At 42.4% G+C, this 16,417-nt stretch overlaps 1 long non-coding RNA gene across 6 annotated transcripts in view; it reads right to left on the reverse strand.

Moving 5' to 3' along the window:
* Window positions 1-211: 211 nt before the first annotated feature.
* Window positions 212-16,417, reverse strand: part of LOC311604938 — a 76,108-nt gene continuing 59,902 nt past the window's right edge. For 2 of the 6 annotated variants that reach the window (XR_014781753.1, XR_014781754.1), the window contains 2 exons: window positions 5,764-5,934; window positions 217-1,766 (listed from right to left, as the gene is read on the reverse strand). This is a non-coding gene — a long non-coding RNA (uncharacterized lncRNA). Of the gene's footprint in view, window positions 1,767-5,763; window positions 5,935-16,417 lie in introns of all 6 variants that reach the window. The other 4 variants (XR_014781751.1, XR_014781752.1, XR_014781755.1 and 1 more) reach the window with 4 other exon arrangements.

Consider the following 16,417-nt stretch of genomic DNA (forward strand, 5'->3'; position numbering starts at 1 on the left):
GTCCTGTGGCTGGGCATTCCTTATAACACAATGAACTGGCCAGGTGCTTTAGGCCATTGGAACAAAGGTGGAAGTGGGTGCTATTTCCTGTTTCCAGTTACTACTTCCCATCATGGGCACACTCTACTAAAACCTAAAGTTCAACCAACGAAAAGTACTGATAGATACTTGACCCGCACACACGTTCACACTTCATCGTTAAATAGCTGATTGGCCCAATAAGCACAATTGGCAATTAAAAATTAATTAATTAATGGACTAATGTCACCTTCATCAAATAAGTGAGAACTTAATGACTTTTGACTGTGGATATTTGTTTATTTTACACAGAAGTGATTTCTTTAAGAACTTATACCTATAGGGCAGATATTTTTCAAGATTTATACTTTAGCAACAAATTCTACATCTTTCCAAACTTCCCGGAGAAAATGACTTCTCCTCTCAACCCAAAGTTTTCATTCCAGAGTCCTGAAGCGAAAAGTGCTTCATGCAGAGAAAATGACATTTTGATCTTGAAGTAATTTAGATGAAATATGTTTATGCGGCTCTTATGATGAAAATCAACTAATTTTTATTTTGAATTGTGAAAAATTTAAAAATTAATAAAAATGCATGTATAGGCTTAGCTTCATAAACATTAAGTAAAAGTTACTCTTACCAGCAGCCTAATTCTGTTTGGGTGTTGGTGGTGGTATAAACATAACTGCAATCCTCATGTCAAAATGACTCTGCTCGAGCTCTGAGGTGTAAATTATAGGATGTAATGGGCGCTGTTTCAGAGGGGATAGTGATTCCACTTTTTTTCATCTTGACCTATCTATTTTCCTACCACATTCATACATCAGCATACAGTCTAACCCATATGATCTCATTCCTCAATACATAAAATATTTTATGAACTTATAGTTAAATACTGTCAGCAATGATGACAGAACTTTTCCTTTCCTTACTATCCCTCAAAATACAGAGAATGTTCACATGTCATAAACTGCAAAGGTGGAGAAGTTGGTGAGATAGTAAACTCACGGGTAACTAAAACTTTCTTTACCTGTTCAACACACAGCTAAGGGACCAAGCCTCCCTTGTCTACACAGGTTTGACAAACAGCTGCTCCGGGTGTATTTAAGGTGTTACCATCGGCAGGATCTAGCTCCTTTATGAAGCACACAGCCCAGAGACAGATCAATGAGTAAGGACACAGTTCTCAGTGAATCACAACACAATAGCTGTGCGCCTCGGTGCTGAGACAACATGGGTGGTTTCACTAAGGTTTCCTGGCAAGTCTTTAAAACTAAGCTTCTTTGTTCTTGTTTGTTGTTGTTGCTGCTGCTGCTGCTGCTGTTAAATATTCTTGATGCAAGAGATAATTAGAGAGCTTTAAAGAGAATGGAAGACAGCAAGGAGATGACGCAGATGGACATTTTAGAGAGTGGGACATAGTCAAACAGTTCAAATAATTCATGTAAGAGCGTCAAAGTGAGCAAACAAGTGGTTTCCGTCTTCGACATTTTTGCCTTCCGAAACAAAAACTTTAAAAAAGCAACAGAAGAGGTGAGCAGCAGGACAAAAGGAAATATACTCGGTGTTAGCTGCTGGCGAGTGAGGAGCACAGGCCGTGTAAGCCCACTCTAACTCTCTGGCCTTCCAGGCTTCCAAGCCAGAACACCCAAGGACAGGCAAGCCCAGGGTGTTTGGATGATGAGCTTGATAAGCTGTGCTTCCTGTTAAGATGTAACTCCGCATGTTTATAACAGAGTTATTTAATTCTGCAAAACACAAAGTACGGAACAGCTTTATAGCATCTGTAAAAAAAATCAAAATCTTAATGTATATTCTAAAGCATTTTATTATAAAAGCATCTTATGTTCATTGCAGAAATTTAATGAACAGAGCAAGGGTGTGAGGCTGGGTAGCAGCCCCACAAGGCCCAAGTTCCCAGAGCCTGTAAATGTTACCTTGTGCAGCCCATGGGGCAGTGCAGGTGATGCTCTAAAGGATGCTGAGGCTGGAAGGCTGCCCTACACTGTGTTATGGAGCCGAAAGTGTAAGCACAAGCTTCCCTTCTGTGGGGAGGCAGAGACTTGGCTGTAGAAGGGAGGGACAAGAAGCTTTTGGGAGGATTAAGGAGAGAGGAGGACACAGTAGTACTGAGCCTCCTGGAGCTGAGGAGACTGAGCACAGCACGCCTTGAAGACGCCCTTTTGAAAAACACCTTGGCCTTAATGTGTTGAATCCAACTGTAGACTTCTGACCTCTAGAACTATAAGACAATGAATGTTTTTGTGTGTGTGGTTTCAAGCCTCTGAGTTTATGGTAATAATCATTCTAAAGGGTACTCCATGGTTCAAATTCTGGTCATACTGTGATTGCTTCTGCCATAGTTAATTAACAAGGACGTGGAAAAGCATAACAAAGAAATGTAGGGAAACCTAGCAAATAAATGTGCAAAGTTCTAGAAAGAAGACAGAAAAAACTTAGAGGTAGAAAAATTAATATTTATGAATATAAGTTATTAAACAAGCTTGTCTCATTGAGGAATTACATTTAAAGTTAAGCCATAAGGTACCATTTAAATGTTCATAAAAATCTTCATTCTATCCTTTTGGACTTCTGAACTACTAAACTGTAATGTATAAAACCATCGCTATAAGCCATTAATTTTGCGGTACTTTGTTATAACAGCCATAGAAAAGTAATCCATTTGGAGTATACTGTTTTGATTTGACCATTAATCCTGTTAGGATGAGAGAGTGCACTCTGCAAAATATCCATCCTTTAAAATATAATGGCACTTATTTTCTATAAGATTTATTTTCAAAAGCATATCATGTACATATGGTTTATTTTGGTGAATTTGCTGTATGCCGGTGAAAAGAATGTGTGCTTTACATTTACAGCATGTCACAGACTACAGTTGTCTGTGATCAGATCAAGATAGAGGATGGCACTTAGCTTTTTTTTCTTTCATTACTGAGGGTTTTGGTTTTTGGTTTGTTTTGTTTTCCCTTGTCCTTTCATCAATTTCTAAGGGAGTGTTAAAATTAGCCTACTTCTCTGTTTTTGCCCATTTTGCTTCTTATATTTTAAGGCTAATTCAGTAAAAAAAACACATATTAATAGTTGTATATATTCCTGATGAATGGCCCCCTTGATCATTCTGAACTCTCTCAGGTGTGTGTGTGTGTGTGTGTGTGTGTGTGTGTGTGTAGGTAAAAGTGGCTACTCTAGCCTTATACGGTTACTATATTCGTGATGTGACTTTTCCATTATCATTACAATTTAGTTTCAGTCCATCCATTGGAAATGTGTAAAGCTGTTCTGAGTCAGGTCCTTTTGGTTTATTTCTTTCAGTACTAGAGAAGAAATCTAGGGCCTCATGATGACTCTACCACTGTCCTATATTGACAGACTAAGGTTTTATGCTTAGGTTTAAAGTTTAATTCTCTTCATCAAACTCAGGCAATAAGACCAACAGACTATTGAAATTTAATGTAAGTATTGTAGTCTTTTGATAACTTTGATACTGTTCAGGACCCATTTTAAGTCAAATACTTTCCTTTTTCATTTATTTATTTATTTATTTTTGAGACAGGGTTTCTCTGTGTAGCCTTGGCTATCTAGGACTCCCTTTATAGACCAGGCTGGCCTCAAACTCACAGCAACCCACCTGCCTCTGCCTCCTGAGTGCTGGGATTAAAGGCATGCACCACCATGCCCAGCTATGTTTTAGTATAGTTATTATAGTATTCTTTCTGGTTACCATGGGGATTATTCTTTATATATTTCGTCTTCCACAATCTACTTAGAGTTAATACATACCTACCTCACACAAAACAGAAACTCTGAAGCCATGGTGGTCACTTTCTCCCTCACACTTTCAACAGCCAATTATCCTACTTAGGTTTAAGCCATAATTTCAGACTTATCTTTTCTAAGTTACCACTCAGTCCGATGGCTTAGCATTTGCTACTTGGTTTATGTCCACACCATGTCAGTCAATACCCAGGAATGAATCTAACGCCTGTGGGGCAGGGGGTTCCAACCTCAGTTCTTCCCAGCCTTTGCTGAGCTGCTGAATTCTATATGAGTTTAGACATGACTTGTGTATCATCCAAAGAATTTGCATTCCCTGTTCTTCACTTCTCTTGTCACTTTCTCACAAGCTTTGCCTCTGTTTACTTTTCTGTCATCTGAGGTCACAGAACGAACTGTCTTTGGCATGTTAGCTGCCTGTCCTAATATGTCACAGAATGTCCAGGACAGGCCCTGGAGATGAGGTGGCCAGAAGAAGCTAACTCCAACAGAGGCAAACAAGAGTCTTTATGTAACTGACAGGATTGAGGAAAGTGCTGGTGCTTGCTCAGAACAATAACAGCAAGGGCGTGGTTAACATGGCAGAAGATGAAAATACTAACATTCAAAAAACAGGTATCACCCAATGACACAAACTGGGAAGTCATGAAAGTCAGTAGAAACCAATCTTCACCTAAGAGTAAAAGACTGAAGAAATATAACCAATAGAAAAAGAAAGAGAACAAGTCAGGGTCTGGGATTAGCTTAGTGTGAGAGCCTGGCCTATTCAGGGCTCTGAGTTTGGTACACTAAAATAAATAAAAAATAAAAAATAAAAAAAGAAAGAAATCAACACCTGCAATCCTAATGTTAGCCAAGTAGAGTTTTTTTAGTAGCTTCACTGAGATATAATCCTTGTTCTCTCTAAGTCAATAATTTAAAGTAGACAAGCCAATGAATTTTTTTTTTGTACATTCACAGGTATGTGAAGCCACTAATGCAATCAAGTTTTGACAATGTGTAGCACCCTAAAAGAAGCTCCACACCATTAGTCTCTCACAAATAGGCCCCCCAACTGCCCCAGTCAATCACATCCACCCCAGCCAGGCCCCCTAACCGCCCAGCCCCAGCCCAGAGAAGTCACCCATTCACCCCAGATAGACCCGGAACTGCCCTCCCCCAGTTCCAAGTGACCACCCATCCATCCTAGCTAGACCTTCAGCTGCCCTCTCCCAGCCCTGAGTAGTCATCTGTTCATTTTCTGCCTCCATAGATTTCCACTGTTTGAATATTTGCTATGAATGTTGTCTTCTATGGCTAGCTATTGACACCTAGCATAATGTATCCAAGGTTCATCTATGTTGTACAATGTAACAGCCATTTTATGGCCAAATAATGGTTTCCTATATGTTTGCACCACTTACTATTTATCCAACTAGTGAATATTTGGGTTGTTTCCTAAGGGCTATAAATGGTATGCACATATTTATGTAAGCATATTTTCATGTCATATATAAACATTCATATACATGTATATACCTATGGTTCAGGAACAGCCCCCACCTCTCACCTATGTACAGGAAACTGGCTATGTTGAGCCGATAGAGCACTAAGCAAGCTTGGGGAAGTTTGGTCATGGAAGCTCTGCACTGATGTGCGCACCTTCCTGATATCACAAAGTGTACTGGATCTCATAGGAGCTAATTCCCACAGGGGACTAGATTTAAAATGTTACCTCTTACTTCCTAATTCATCATGTGACTTCTCCTCCACACCTCATGCTACTGTGAAACTTACCATCCATGTGAGCCTCTTGCCAGAGCCAAGCAGATATACGCCTTTGAATTCCCTGATCCATGAGCCAACTAAACGTCTTTTCTTAGTAGAAAATTCGGTCTCGGGAATTTGTCAGAGCAATGCAAAACAGACAAAGAGGGGAAATGCCAAGTAGTACGAGAACTCAATGCCTACCTGCTTGAGGAACTGGCAGACTGCTTCCCAACGTAGCTGCGCCGGCCTGTAGTTTACTTGCACCGTGTGAAGACTCCGAGTTCTCGTGAATACTGTGGTTTCTCAGCTCTGACTGTAGTCATCCTCACGCGTGTGAAGTGGTGGCTCCCTGCGGCTTTGTCTTGCCGTTTCCTGACAACAAATGGTTTTGAATGTCTTTTAAAGTGACTTGTTGGCAACTACCATATATTCTTACAAGTAATGTGTATTTGGGTCATATGTCCATTTCAATTAGGTTGTCTTTTTACTATTAAGTTGTAAGAATTCTTTATATATTCTATTTACCAGGTTTTTTTAAACAAAAACATGATTTTAACAGTTGTTTCATACTCTGTAGGATGATTTTTTGCATTCTTTTTAACTACACTTTTTAATAAATATTTATTTGTTTATTATTATGTGTAGAGTGTTCTTCCTGCATGTACACCTGCAGGCCAGAAGAGGGCATCAGATCATATTACAGATTAACTATACTTTTTTACTATTTTTATACATGCGTATGCACGCATCTACATTCACAACGTGTCTTGCACATATATGTGTCCATGCAGATGCACCCACTTGTTTGTCTTTGGACAAATTGCAAGAGGTAGCTCTCTCCTTCCACTGTGTGGGTGCTGGGATCAGACTTATGCCCTCCGGCTTGGCAGCGAGCACTTTCACTCAGAGCCACCTCAGGTCCTTTGCCTTTGTCTTTAAATTTTTTGATATTTTCTCACTTATGCTTTTGGTGTCCTGTTTAAGAATGCTTTGATAAATCAAAGGTTCCTGAGACTTACCTCCATGTTCTCTTTTATAATTTTGACAGGTTTAGTCCTACGTGAAGTTTTCTACATGTGCTAATTGTTGTACACTGCATGTATAGCTGAGAGGAATGGAACTTGGCTCCATGTGCTGTCAAGAAGAGCAAAGCTTGTCTGTGAGCATAGGGACACAGCTTAGACTGTGATTGAGAATTATGCCAGCCTAGTAAAGTGGCAGCAGTAGGCTCTTTTCTGAGACCCATGACCCCACTCTCCCTGGCTATTTGGCTAGGTTTATAGTATCAGGTATGGGATTTCTGCCCTGGGAAGTGGATCTTAAGTCCAGTCTTTAGACAGTTGCTGGTTACTGCCACAAATGATGCCAGAAAAGTTTAAATAATGTCCAAAGGAAAGCAGTGGCATTTGCTTTGGTCCTGGCCTGATAGAAAGGACAAGGGGGAAAAAGATTTGGACTGTTATGCTGCCTGAGAAACGTATCTGGAGTCAGATACCGAGTCAAGAAAGTTTGAATCTGCTTGGAAAGTTAAGGTGATTATTCCTTTTTATGGACCAAATTTAATCATGGAGATTATTATATATCAAAATCCCAAGTCATCCATTTGAAGGAAGTTTAATTTAGTGATTTTGAAATAAACTCTATTCTGAGTTCCAAATTAAATATACTTCTCAACTTCATCCTGAAACGGAGCCATACAAATTCAGTCTGAGGTGTTCGTGGAACAAATGAAGAAATGCTCAGGGTAAATTTATGAGCTGCTGGTCCCTAATCATTTATTGAAATAACACCACAGTTTCAAACAGTGTACCCCCAAATCATGTTATACAGATCAAACAATTATTCTTGCCTAGAAAATGGAGCCTGGACATCTCTCAGCCAAGAAATCCAGAGTCTAAGAAGCTAGAGAAATGGGATGACAGAGACACGTGCAGACTGGAACAGAAAATAGGCTGGCTTTTTGCTAAGCTTTGATGGCTAATAAAAACTTGATAATGATGGCAGAAATCTTTTCTGCAAATACTTATGATATTAGTAATGACCCATACTGGAGAGATAAATCCAGTTTGTAGTCTTGCTTAAATAAAAGAAATTCTTATTACCTCATTTGTCAACGACTAAGTGTGTCTTTGGAGGGTCCTTTAAATATTATAGATGTGTGAGTGAGGACAGAAGACTGTCAGTTCCTGAAAACGCAGAATAAAATCCCTTCATCAATGTTCAACACTGGAAGGTTTTTAGTTTGTAAGAGACAGAGAGAGCCCAGTCCAGGGGGTCTTCTCAGATGATAGAAAGGAAAGAAGGAACAAAGGAAGGAAGGAAGGAAGGAAGGAAGGAAGGAAGGAAGGAAAGAAGGAATGTTTTTATACTTTTATTTAATCAAAATTATGTCAGTTATTTCCCTTTATGTGGCTGCAATGCCATCTGCAAAAGTTAATCTACTTAGTATTTACTTTACTCCTATAGTTCTCTTAAGTTTTAACTTCACTTATTTGTTTTCATCTTCTGAGTACCACTGCTACTCCTCACATTAAGCCAGAGGACCCCTGACCTCCTGCTGGGTCACACCACTGGACCCCGTCCTCCTGCTGGATCACACCACTGGACCCCTTCCTCCTGCTGGATCACACCCCTTGACCCCTGTCCTCCTGCTGGGTCACACCACTGGACCCCTGTCCTCCTGCTGGGTCACACCACTGGACCCCTGTCCTCCTGCTGAGTCACACCACTGGACCCCGTCCTCCTGCTGGGTCACACCACTGGACCCCGTCCTCCTGCTGGGTCACACCACTGGACCCCTGTCCTCCTGCTGGGTCACACCACTAGACCCCGTCCTCTTGCTGGGTCACACCACTAGACCCCGTCCTCCTGCTGGGTCACACCACTGGACCCCGTTCTCCTGCTGGGTCACACCACTGGACCACGTCCTCCTGCTGGGTCACACCACTGGACCCCGTCCTCCTGCTGGGTCACACCACTGGACCCCGTCCTCCTTCTGGGTCACACCACTGGACCCCGTCCTCCTGCTGGGTCACACCACTGGACCCCGTCCTCCTGCTGGGTCACACCACTGGACCCCTGTCCTCCTGCTGGGTCACACCACTGGACCCCGTCCTCCTGCTGGGTCACACCACTGGACCCCCGTCCTCCTGCTGGGTCACACCACTGGACCCCCGTCCTCCTGCTGGGTCACACGACTGGACCCCGTCCTCCTGCTGGGTCACACCACTAGACCCCGTCCTCCTGCTGGGTCACACCACTGGACCCCTGTCCTCCTGCTGGGTCACACCACTGGACCCCTGTCCTCCTGCTGGGTCACACCACTGGACCCCTGTCCTCCTGCTGGGTCACACCACTAGACCCCTGTCCTCCTGCTGGGTCACACCACTGGACCCCTGTCCTCCTGCTCGGTCACACCACTGGACCCCTGTCCTCCTGCTGGGTCACACCACTGGACCCCGTCCTCCTGCTGGGTCACACCACTGGACCCCGTCCTCCTGCTGGGTCACACCACTGGACCCCGTCCTCCTGCTGGGTCACACCACTGGACCCCTGTCCTCCTGCTGGGTCACACTACTAGACCCCGTCCTCTTGCTGGGTCACACCACTAGACCCCGTCCTCCTGCTGGGTCACACCACTGGACCCCGTCCTCCTGCTGGGTCACACCACTGGACCCCCGTCCTCCTGCTGGGTCACACCACTGGACCCCTGTCCTCCTGCTGGGTCACACGACTGGACCCTGTCCTCCTGCTGGGTCACACCACTGGACCCCGTCCTCCTGCTGGGTCACACCACTGGACCCCTGTCATCCTGCTGGGTCACACCACTGGACCCCTGTCCTCCTGCTGGGTCACACCACTGGACCCCGTCCTCCTGCTGGGTCACACCACTAGACCCCTGTCCTCCTGCTGGGTCACACCACTGGACCCCATCCTCCTGCTCGGTCACACCACTGGACCCCTGTCCTCCTGCTGGGTCACACCACTGGACCCCGTCCTCCTGCTGGGTCACACCACTGGACCCCTGTCCTCCTGCTGGGTCACACCACTAGACTGCACTCTCCAGTGTCTCTTGCAGCTACCATCACATGAGTAGTTCTTGCCAATAGTATAGGAGTACACGTGACCTCACAAACTTGATTATAAAATCTTATCGATAAAGACATTCTAGGCTATTAGATACAAACACTTACATGGCATGAGAAGTTAGCAAAGTCCCTGTTAGGCAAAATCACAAGTTATTATATAGAACAAAGCTCTCCATTTACTCAGAACTGCCATGGATTATTAATGGATCAGAAAAATAAACTTCTGTTGTGTGTATGTCATTCGATATTTTTAGTCTATATATCATAGCAAGAAAATATATCCAAACTATGAATGAAATGCCTTGGTACCTTGTAATAGAAAACTTAAGGTTGATAAGAAAATTGAATTACATAAAAATGAAAGGCCCTCCCTTCTCTGTCACAAACAATTGCTTGGTCTAAAAACCACTAAATACTAAAAGGTCACAATATTCATTTTCATTTAGATGTTTTATAGCCAAACAATTATAGAAATGGTGAATGGTGAATCATATGATGTATTTTTTTCCTTTCTCTTAAGAATTTATGTGGGAAAAAAGATGAATGCATTAACCTCCCAGAAACATCAACAACCTGCTATTGAGGTTCGATTTGTTATGTCTACCCAGGACAGTTCTCACAATAAATCAACAACCTTATTTTATGTCTGTTTTCCCTACAGTTCTTTTCTTAATTCTCTACTAATCTACCTTAAAGGAATTTACATTCTCTGTTACTTCCTATAAATACAACCGAATATATATGAAAAGCAAAGATACAGCTGGCATTAATACACACACAGATCACAGTCCCGTGTTCGCGGGATCTTCCCATTTGCTTTCCCAACAGAGGAAAGCATTGTTTTTTAGGGGGAAGGAGGTATTTTTTTTTCTCAGTTTGTGATTTCATAGTAAGAGGATTTGGTTTAGCTAGAGTACTTGGACCAGAAAATAAATGACTCCTGCTCATCCTGTAGGTGCCAACTCTGTTCAAGCCTGAGAGGCTGCTGGCCCACGGTGCCAGCATACAGCACCTTCGCAGGGAGGCCAAGGCCCTCATGCTCCAGCAATACCAGACGGCGCTCCGATGAGGCGGGCTGCTTCTGGCAGGTGGTGGCACAGGAGGTAGTAAGTGAAAGCAGTTCAGCATAAACAGCTCCAGAGAAATACAAGAATAATACTCTGGCGTCCTCAACTCATTTCCTCTCATTCATGACTCACAATAAACACATATTCTGATGGGCAAATGGCAAAGCCGCCCCCAAAGAAATGAAGATTCATCTCCAGACTCTGATGGAAGCTCTCACTGGTCTGAAAAGCTTTTTCTCCCTCAAGTCAGCGAAGTCTGAACAAATAAGAGTCTCTCCTCACTGACCTTGGAAATCTGTCCCAGGCTGTTGGCCATTCTGGTCATCTTTTCTAGACCAGCTGCTGTCTCATATTAAGGGGGATTTGGAGCATTCCATGGGTCAGAAGAAGGTAATGTGTTCTGGGTCATTTCTAATCCATGGAAAGTCCAGGTGTACAGGACTGAGCCAGCCAAAAAAAAAAAAAAAAAAAGAGGAGAGTAAGACAGAAAAACACAAAGTTGGTGTTTAATAACATCCCACACATTACACACACACACACACACAAACTACCGACAGAGATAATAAGATCTACTAGTACTAAGATTTGCATTTTTGCAGTCCAAAGCATTGCACTCTTTGAAAGCTGAATTGAAACTGACAGAGGCTCCTACTGACTCTAAAGTATATCTTCCTGAAACTTGATGAAAGGTGTAAAGAGTGCATTATACTATACACTCTAGGTTTGTATAGGCTTTAAAAGTTCACATATGGAAGTTACAAAACCGGGTCTGGATGTTGCATAGTCAGTAAACTCCTTGTCCTGGCATAAGCATTAAGACATGAGTTTGGATCCACAACATTGCTGTAAAAAAAAAAAATATGCCTGTGACCTCAGCTCTGAAGGAGGTAGGTGGGGACAGGAGGAACCTGTCTCAAATCAGTGATCTCAACTTCACCCTGGTGAGGTGCCTTACCAGGCAGAGCGGAAGAAGATACAGGCAGTCCTGATGAGACATGGTAGGCTAGAGTCAGTTTATAGGGGATAAAAGCTCCCTGTCTCTGAGAACTAGGGGAGGAGCATGAGGGGAAGAGGAAGGAAGGATGGGACTGGGAGGAGACGAGGGAGGGCATGACAACTGGCGTGTAAAGTGAATGAAAATTTTAAAAAATATCAGTGATCTCTAATTTCAGTGAGGGATTTTGGCACTAAAGCTAAGCCAGAAAACAACTGAAGGAGATCGTTGACATCAACCTTTGGAATACACACACACACACACACACACACACACACACACACACACACACGCACGCACATACACACACAAGGAAAGTTACAAAGACAAAAAAGCGAAACTCACCTAAATAAGTAATCAATAACCGCTACCAAGGATTTCTCCCCCATTTACCAGTGTTTCCAATTCCGGTTGTGTTGTCATCTTCATCAGAACTGCCCCATTATCAACAAGTAAAATTACCAATAGATTATGGGGCTATTAAGTCCCATCGATAATGCACAGAAAACTTTAAAGACAAGAGAGGTTCCTGGGGTGGCTAATGATGTGTCTATCCAATACACTGGGACTGGAATGGTCTCAGTTAAACTCCAACAGTTCTCAAGACTCCACAATTTCCACTGAACCAGCCTGTGATACAGATATACAGCAACACTAAAAGTCCCAGCACAGAACAGAGAAGCCTGTCCATCCTCTGCAGTGTTTATCAGCTTCCTCAGACACAGAGGCTCCAGCAAGTGGCTGACATAGTGTGCATTTGAAGCTTCTTCTCCTTTAGTAAGTCAGAGTTTCAAGTCTGATTCAATTCTGTACTCCCCTGTTACCCGATTTCAGTTCAGCCTTCACTAATTACTTCCAGGTTGGTGTGACGAGCAAAGACAATTTGTCACATGGTTTTATTTTTCCTAATATTTTTCAATACTTAACATTCAACACGAAGTTATGGAAGATGAGATTAATGTGCACAATAATGTCAACACAGTGTGTCCACGTTTTAGCACTCAAGGTGTTTACAAAGCCTCGAATCTTCAGAAAGCTGTTTGAGACTCCATAGTCAAATTCTGTGTATAATTCTATCTTAAGCTGGAGAGCTTTTGCTCCGTGGGGAGGGCTAGAAAATTGCTTTCTTGGCATTCTCTATGCTCGTGGAATGAGGAGAGCTGAAGTGATTCTCCTTTCACATTGGGAAGCCCCTTGAGGTATCAAAGTCTTAATGGTGTGGGCAGGGAGACCAGCCAGAAGTACAAAAATATCAGTAAGGAATTTTAGCCGGAGAAGTTTGAAAATCAAAATTCTATGCATACCTGCAAGTGAAATCAGATTCTGTCAGGTTCCATGTGCACAGAGGATGGCGATATTATTCACTACTTTAAGCTGATTCAACAGGGATCAATTACATGAGATCCAAATGCTAAAACTTTCATACTTTTATGCATCCCAGTCTTTGCTAGATCTCTAGAAAAGTGAATGCACCATTGAGATAAGGAGTTAAATATCCATATACCATGAACATTGGTTTGACAATCTCAGGTGACCTCTGAGTCCTCACTCCATGCCTGGTAATGTATACAAAGGATTCCATTGAATCCTGTGAGAATTGCAGATGAAGTACTCTTTCCCCTTACAATGATGCTCTCAGGAACACGGACGCTATTTAACTTGTCCAAAATCAAGACAAATAGAGCCTAAGTTCAAACTAAGGTGGACTGAATGCTATTGGTGAGTTGCCTATGTTCTCTTAACCTGATCATTGGCTTCCAATCTCCATTTCCCAGCACGTGCAGTTGCATGTGTTTACTTAAAGCTTTTTTCCTATCTTTGTTGCCCAGTTTTCTTGCTCTAGAGTTTGACTAAACATATCTGTGAATGATCACCCCTCACAGTCACACCTGACAACAACTGATGTCCCAATATTCCAGCTCTCTCACCTTCTAAAGGGATAACATCCTAAGTGATAACTTATGTACATTTAGTACCTGTCATCTGTCTGTCTATCTATCTATCTATGTATCTCTTTTTCTTTCTTTCTTTCTTTCTTTCTTTCTTTATCTAGGAGAGAGAGAACAACTCTAAGAGAGTTCAATGTGGAATGAGTGACAATGGACTGTGATCCAGTTATCAGTATACCTAAGGAAACCAGTGATGCAAAGAATACAACAGTTTAAAGATGAGTACTTTACTTAGTTTGTTTTTCAACAATTATCCTTAGCTTTAAAAAGTAATGAAAAGAGTTATTGGTAGATAGACACCATATAAAATTACTTCATGCAAGGGTGTCACGACTTTTATCCAACATTGCAGCTTTGATAGTTCTTATTATCAAGCAAATATGTGCAAAGCCATACCCACATGATCTCTTGACTTTGTTTTGTTTAGTTTCAGCATAAATGACTGCATTTTGATTCTGACTGCTTAGACATGGCACATATGTATAAGAAGAAGCCCTGGTTTCCATAATGCCAACTTACTTAACAGCAAATCTTTCAATAGAGGCCTTTTCCTTTTTCAACTCAAAGCTCAACTTCCCTACAAGGGTTTTCTGGGGAAATTTTCAGAGCATCTTCTTTGTCTTGATGTCTACTTCAGACATAGCACAAACAGAAACAAAAATCTGATTCTAAATATTTAAAATCGTTTTCAGACTTATTTTATGTGTGTGTGTGACTGTTTTGTCTACATATGGACATGTTCGTGCACTGGGTATATGCCTGGATCCTGATGGTTGCTGGAAACTAAACCTGGGTATTCTGCAAGAGCAGCCAGTTCTCAGGACATCTATCCTACCCCGACTCTAAATCTTTATGACAACTTCCAAATTGAGAAAATGATGAGTGAGGAGAGAACAGCAAAATGCCCAGGGTAGAGCGTTATGTTTATAACAATGAATGAAGTTTGGTGTTCAATAGATTTTCCAGTTTTTTCCATAGGAGAGAAAACTAGCCAAAATCCGTAAAGAGCATACATTCTCCTCCTTGCAGACAACTGTCCTTTCACCATGGTGCTGGATACTCTACTAGAGGATCATTGAACACAGAGATTAAGTGACTATTCCTTTTTATTCTGTGAGTAGTTAGGCTTGTTGGAGTTGAAAAAAAAGAAGCTGAGATTAATCCATGTATGTATATAGTTGGATCTTAATTATCTTCAAATATCTATGTATTAAAAGCTTGATTCCCTGGGGAGCAGCTACTGGGTTATGGCAAAATCAGACAGGGCCAGAAGGAAGATCTTTAGGTCATTGAAAGATGTGTGCTTGAAGGAATTGTGAGATTCCAGCCTCTTTTTGCTCTCTTTTTTCCCTAGCCACCAGGTAAGTTGGTAGGCTAGGCCGTGTTGTCTCTACCACTGCCATACGGCACACCTATCAAAACCTTCAAGCAGCCCCTACAGCTGAGGTGTCTTAAAGAAATACACCCAAGTTTCTGTTGTGGACATCACAATGATGGATGAATGTGTGATGGAGACCAGAGGCCATGGGAACATCCAGGCCCATACTGCTCCTAGGCCCCCTATCTGGGTCCATGATCTTATGGGAGCTGCAGTCTGTGTTGATGTTGCAAGCCTATGTTACCAACATGAAGTTGTCCCTGGTCAGGACTGCCACTGAGGCATTGTGCTGAGCTGGGTCTGCCCATCACCTGGACAGCACAGTAGAGCTAGCTGACCCTTATATCCCTAGTCTGCCATAGGGTAGCCTGGGTAAGGGAGAGATGCCTTCCCCCACCTCTGCCTACCTGATGGCATAAGAAAAGGAGAGCTGTCCATGTCCCTCATTAGTACCTTGCCTGTGCAGCACAGTAGAGCTGGCCTTGGTGACAAAGGCACAGATAAACTTGCTCCTGGGACATGGAAGCAGGAAAGCTGCCCCTGCCCTTGCTGGCTGCAGCATTGGCTAGCTGGGGCAGTGCTGGACAGCTCACCTGGTGGTGCAGGTGCAAAAGAGCTGAAAGGCTGATCAATTCAGCAACCTTCCAGGCCCAGATGCAGAACTTTGAGTTGGCACACCTGAACATCTACCCTATGTATGAACTGCTGGAACACATAAAAGGGTACATCCTGCAGATCCAAAGAGGCACCATGATGCCCTGCCCTTCATGATAATAATCCATAAGGCTTACTCCTTCATGGTCGTTAGTAGTCACACCTTCCCAAGTATCAGAATCTGCATGCAGAATTTCCCTGGCAAACAGCATAGCAAGAGGTCTTCTCTTTCAAAGAACTTTCTTGTCTACCTCTTCCTAAAACAAACTCTATTCTTCAGTAAAATATTGGTCATTACAACACCAGCAAAATGGCATAGTGCTTATTGTACATGTCTGAGGATTCATGTTTGATACCGAGAACCCATATCAAATAGCAGGAGAGAACTGATTCCACACAGTTGTTCTCTTATCTCCATGTGTTTACCAGGGCACAAACATACTCCCAACCTATACATACCATACACACACATAATAATAATAAACACATTTTAATTGATAGAATAATAAGGTCATTGATAAAATGACTCTTATTATATACTCTCGGGGTATTCCATATCTTTCCCACCCTTACATTTTCTTTTCAGTTTTTTTTTTACTTTTTTCTTTTTTAAATTTATTTATTTATTCATTCATTCATTCATATTACATCTCAATTGTTATCCCATCCCTTCTATCCACCCACTCCTCCCTCTCTCCCACTTTCACCCTATTCCCCTCCCCTAT

This window comes from Acomys minous, assembly GCF_964271855.1.
Source record: "Acomys minous genome assembly, chromosome: 9".
In the NCBI taxonomy this organism is placed as follows: domain Eukaryota; kingdom Metazoa; phylum Chordata; class Mammalia; order Rodentia; family Muridae; genus Acomys; species Acomys minous.